This window comes from Balaenoptera musculus, chromosome 1 (genome assembly GCF_009873245.2).
Source record: "Balaenoptera musculus isolate JJ_BM4_2016_0621 chromosome 1, mBalMus1.pri.v3, whole genome shotgun sequence".
Classification (NCBI taxonomy): domain Eukaryota; kingdom Metazoa; phylum Chordata; class Mammalia; order Artiodactyla; family Balaenopteridae; genus Balaenoptera; species Balaenoptera musculus.
Window position 1 is genome coordinate 45,357,642 of NC_045785.1, and position 6,311 is coordinate 45,363,952.

Sequence of the window (6,311 nt, forward strand, 5' to 3'; positions counted from 1 at the left end):
TGCGGAGCACGGGCTCTAGGTGCGCAGGCTTCCGTAGTTGTGGCACGTGGGCTCAGTAGTTGTGACTTGTGGGCTCTAGAGCTTAGGCTCAGTAGTTGTGGCGCACGGGCTCAGATGCTCCGTGGCATGTGGGATCCTCCTGGGCCAGGGCTTGAACCCATGTCCCCTGCATTGGCAGGCAGACTCCCAACCACGGTGCCACCAGGGAAGCCCTCAGTGTGGTTTAATTTGCATTTCTCTAGTAATTCTTATGGCCACCACCAATTGCTAACATTTATTGAACACCTATTTTGCCACATGCTGTACTACATGTGTTACATATATTAACTCATTTAGTCCTCCCAACCACAGATGATGGGAACTATTATTATCTCCATTTTACAGATGAGGAAATTGAGGCACAGAAACACTAAGTTACTTGCCCAAGGTTCACAGTTGAAAGGAGGCATAGCTGGGATGCAGACTTGGGTGGCTGAAAAGTTCACACTCTACTCCTACCTATCCCCTCACTTCTCAGAAGTGTGGTCTTCGGACCAGCAGCATCCTCATCATCTGTGAGAGATGGGGTCTCACCCCAGAACTACCAAGCCAGAACCTGCATTTTAACAATGTTTTTCCATGTTATGGAAAAAACCGAACGAACTTTTTGGCCAACCCAGTATATCGGTCATATGGATTTCTTCCCCGGTGAATGGCTTTTTCCTATCTGTTGCCCATTTTTCTATGGGTGGTTTATCTTTTTCTTATTGATTTATGGAGTTCTTTATGTTGGATTTGAATCATTTGTTGCATGGATCATACATCTCTCTCCCAGTCTGCAGCTTGTCACTTGCTTAGAGTGATTTCTGCTGGCTCCCTCCACCTTTCTAAATCCATCTTTCTTGCCCAGAACCAGGCAATAATCTCACTTCATGAAGCCTTCTTCGACTCTCCCCCTTACCCTGGATTTACCTTTCCCTATATTCCTTATGGTCTAGGGCCCCATTTTACCCTGGCTGTGGCTAGCGGACACCCTCTGCACATGAGATCAGTAAACCTCACCTTGAGTCAGGCAAACCTGGGTTTTTATCCTGATTATGCCAAATTACTACCTACCTAATTTAAGATGGCAAGTCACAGCCTCTCTCTTTCCTCATCTGAAGAATGGGGATTAGAATACTTACCTCAAATAGTTGTGGTTAGAACGAAGCGAGTGCACATATGTGAAAGGGTTCTGTACCCTGGGAGGGTGCAATATTGTTTCTGGATGACTTGGTTTGTTTATAATTACAAAGAGATCTGCTTGAGGGCTGGGACTGCTTCATAGTCCAGTGCCCAGCTCTGGGTTGGACAATGCTAAGTGGGCACCACAACTAGATTGACCCAGGGACCTGAGAGATCAGCTTCCAGACCTGCCTAGAGGTGAGGCCAAGTCCCTGCCTCAACATTTACCACTCCTCCCCTGTGCCTTCCATAACTCTGAGAGCCCTGGCTGGCCACCTCCTCTCTGAGACTGTTTCCTTAATTCTAAAATGGAGATGTTAAACCCCTTTCTGCTTTCCAAGAGGGATGCTGTAAGGACCCATTTAAAATGACAGAGTGCTATGAAGGGCTTTGCAAAAGTCATGGGGAATCAATAGACAAACTTCGTCATGAAATATCTAAGTAGACACTTTTACAAGATAGCATGATAATATTGCTTAGTGCAGATGATTCAAATTTTATTGATGCTTACAGACTTAAGTGTTATGAAATAATCAGATGTGGGGCTCCAATAATGACTGCATGATGGTATATCCTGAGGTAACATTATCGAGAGCTTTTGTTGAAACCTCTCATTTCTAATCAGTTGCTGATTTCTTTCCATCCAAGCCTTCAATTATTGCTGCAATGTTGCAAAATAATTCAAGTATGAAAAGCATACAAGAAACAGTAAAATGAACCCAAATAATTTAGAATTGAAGAGGCAAACAAAAATATTTTACTCTTAAAATGACAAAGTAAAATTAGACAACCTCTAAACCAGGGGTTCAGTGAACTTGGATGAGAAAAAAATTAAATATTTTCACTAACTTCGAACTGAAATATAGCATTTCCTTCAATTACGAACATAGGCAACAAATGACAGGGCTGTTAGCAGTACTGTGACTTTATCACTAATAGAAATCAGACATGTAGATATCACAGATGTTGCAGAGATTTCAAAACAATAGTTTGAAATTACTTTGAAATTCCAATAGATTTAGAACCACCAGTAGGCCTTATTTTATGTGTTAATAAAGAAGTACATATATACATAATTGCAAAATTTTGAAAATACCTTAATAACTGTATTTTAATATAGTTTCCTTTGCAATCCTTCATACTTAGTTTTATGCATGTGAAAACATTATTCTGAGGAACAGTCCATAGGCTTCACCAGATTATCAAAAAGGTTCATGGCATGAAAAAGGGTTAAGAACACCTGCTCTAAACAGATAAGTCATTAACATCACAGGAAGAGAATACTTAATAGTGAAATACGTAAAGCTGGCTTCAACAATTACACATTTCAGAAAAGGTATATAAACTGTACTTCAGAACTTACAGTATTGCAAGGAGTCAGAAAATCCACACTAATTGTACAATCTAGCTTTCCACAGAAGGCTGCATTTCCCACTATCTCAATCTTTTATCTCTGTCACTGTACATACCTCCACCCCCAGACTCTAGTCTAGAACAAGTAGTCAAGGAAAGAAAGATAAAAAAGGTAGCTCATACTGATGATACTCATATGCAAACATAACCTGCTCAGCAACTGGAAATGTGGTGAGAGGGGCTCAGGAACACCTGGGTTAGTTGAGGCTGGGCTGGCAAACCTAGAATTTGAGGACGGTGATAAGTTGACCAAGTATTGTGGTTTAAAAATTTAGCCCAACGTGAAATCTGGTAAGAAGCTTAGGAATGCATGGGACAGCCTTCCCAGTTTGCTTGGCAATACTCAGATTGTGACTTGACCCAAAGACTAGGCTTACCATCCAAACAGTAAGGTGGAGGAACAGACAGCCTTATACATAAAAGCTCAAACATATACGTGAAACAAAAAGAAATATGATTACTGGGCATTCAAAACCAAAAACAAAACCCTGGGAAGGGAATGGAATTTCCCATTTCTCTGTGGCTGGATAAGCACAAAATTTAATAGACCCTGGTGGTTACCATAGAGCTAAGACATTGCTGGCCTCTGGACTTGCCCCTCTGGTCTATCGGGCACGCTGTTGCCACGTGCATCATTCTAAAGCACTGCAACTCTTGCTTAAAACCTTTCTATGCTTTCCACCTTGCTCAGGACCAAGTCCAGGTTTAATGAGGTCCTTTATTATGTGATCCGCCGAGCCCTATCTATAGCTATACTTTTGTATGCTCTATGTCTGCCTGCTAAACAATTTGCTGTTCCCCACCCTCTTGCCTCTAGGTCTTTGAGCATACTGTCCCCACTGCCTGGAACACTGCTCCCTGTATTTTGTTTGGCTTTCCTTTAGGTTTAAGCTTGGAGATCACTTCCTCCCAGAAGTTAGGGGTCCCCTCACAGTACTCCATGCTTATCTGGTCACAGCACTTACCACATTAATAATAGTCTGTCTCCGGGCTTCCCTGGTGGCGCAGTGGTTAAGAATCCGCCTGCCAACACAGGGGACATGGGTTCGAGCCCTGGTCCTGGAAGATCCCACATGCCACGGAGCAAATAAGCCCATGCGCCACAACTACTGAGCCTGTGCTCTAGAGCCCGTGAGCCACAGCTACTGAAGCCCGCGCACCTAGAGCCCGTGCTCCACAACAAGAGAAGCCACCACAATGAGAAGCCTGTGCACTGCTATGAAGAGTAGCCCCCGCTCGCCTCAACTAGAGAAAGCCCGTGCACAGCAGAAGATCCAATGCAGCCAAAAAAAAAAAATTAAAAAAAGAATAATACCAGTCTGTCTCCCTCTTTAAAATCTGAGTGACCAGATTTGGGCACTGGGTCTTGTTTGTTGTTGCAGTCCCATCTCCCAGCATGGGGCTTGGCACTCAGGCTCTCAAGCGGTTGTTGAATGGTTAAACTGTGGATCTCTAATACGGTATCTTGGCAAAAATCACTACCATGGTGTGGGGACTCAGCTGAGAATGTTATATACACTGCACCGAAGGTTGGGGGATTAGCTTTATCGAAAAAGGTCTAGAACCCTCTAATTCTCCACATGTGGTCCTAAGATACTTAAGAGCCCACAAAAATTATAATAGAACTATTTTATATATTTAAAAAATCATAATGGAAATGGCACATTCATCTAAGATAAAGCCACACACACTAATAATAAGGGATAAAGTTGTTTGCTTTTGGCTCAGAGTGAAAGTACCAGGTTTCACATGCTAATGAGCAGCTCAAATTGGCTGATAATACATCATAAGAATTTTTGAGATAAGATTGATAGACCAGATAATCTGGTAATTTCTGATTTACAAAAAATATATCATATATAAAAGGTATTCATGAAGTTTTGTGAAAAGATTGGGAATCTTGGGCCTAAATCATTCATTATGGTGATTAGTACTGTGTTTGTAATTGCCTGAATCAGTGTATCTCTTACACCAGGGACCTGAACCAAGCAAGAAGGACCTTAGGAGTCTGGGAGGTTTGAACCAGACTCAAGGGTCTTGATAATTTGCCTAGGACCAAGGCAAGTTTCCCAAGAAGATGCTGTGTGGTAGGAAAGGTGATACCTGTCTAATGGAAACAAGTAAAGTTGGGCCCACCCAAAGGGCTAAACTGTTACTTTAGAAGGGGCCAGTTTCCTTGCTTTTGTTGCAATTTTCAAGTCATATTTTTATGCTGTATACCTTTGGGGGGTGGTGGTGGTGGTAATTTTTCTTTTCTGTTTTAAAAGTAAAACCGTTTTTGAAAACGTCAGTCCAGTTTAATCATGCGAAAATAAAAAGGCAGGACACAAATATTTGAGTGCCTACTAAATAGCAGGAAAGATTGGGTATTTCCTCATACAAGGAATTGTCTCTTACAAACAAGAGGGGAAAGTTTGTCTAAACTTGGATCAATGCTTTCAAGAGGAATGAGGGTATCTCAGGGGTATCTCATTCGGGAAGCAAAGAGAAACAAAACCAAGGGAAGGTGGAAGAGCATAGGACAATTATACAGTTGCTCTTTCTTATCGAGATATTCTTTCGTATTGTTCTGTTTTTATAAGGGAGGCCTTTCCTAATAGTGGGATCTCTGACTCCTATAAATCTGCAGCATTTTGAATATATTCCCCTCAGTTGGCCTCACTGGGTGCACTGCAGTTAAATGTGTGTCTGATTTTTTTTTTTTTAATAAATTTATTTATGTATTTATTTATTTATTTTGGCTGTGTTGGGTCTTCGTTTCATGCGAGGGCTTTCTCTAGTTGCGGCAAGCGGGGGCCACTCTTCATTGCGGTGCGCGGGCCTCTATCGCGGCCTCTCTTGTTGCGGAGCACAGGCTCCAGACGCGCAGGCTCAGTAATTGTGGCTCACGGGCCCAGCTGCTCCGTGGCATGTGGGATCTTCCCAGACCAGGGCTTGAACCCGTGTCCCCTGCATTGGCAGGCAGATTCTCAACCACTGCACCACCAGGGAAGCCCCTGTGTGTCTGATTAATGAATATAAGTGTATACCATGGGTGGTAAATAAGACAACTGGGCTTATTTTAAGGTAAATCCAATCCATTTCTCATGTTTTATAACTGTTTTCTCACAAAAAATCAGAAAGAGACAACTGCCTGACATACTTTCTAACCCTCTTCCAAATCTAGACAACCTACTATTTAAAAAAGCAAAACCTATATTTTGTGACCAAAGCCTTACTTGATTAGTTAATTGTATTTTCTTTTGACTCAGAGAAAGCTAATGACTAGGCTGAAGGCAAGTGTGTGACTCACTCTTTATTCAAACAGCACTACTGCAGTTGCCAGTAATGCCCATGTGAGTGAGGAAAGTATTGGTTAGCAAAGTCATTTAACATTTCACGTCTAATGACACTGAATCTCATTAAGACTGTGGTGTACTATGTTACTTGATGTCACTCTTATTTTGTATCTGTATTATTGATAATAATAATAAAGGAATGATAATAACAGTTTTTGCAAAGTGAATTCTATACTTAATTGTGCAACACGAGAGTCTAATTCTTACTATCAAAATGAAAAGCTTTCTCTGATAATATCTTTAACTTATATGCTTTCTAACAGAGAAAAATAGTTCTTTGGAAAGATCCATCCAACAAAAAAATCTATAGCCTGTGCAAAATAACATAAAATGCATTTGTGAGAGAATCATTTTTGC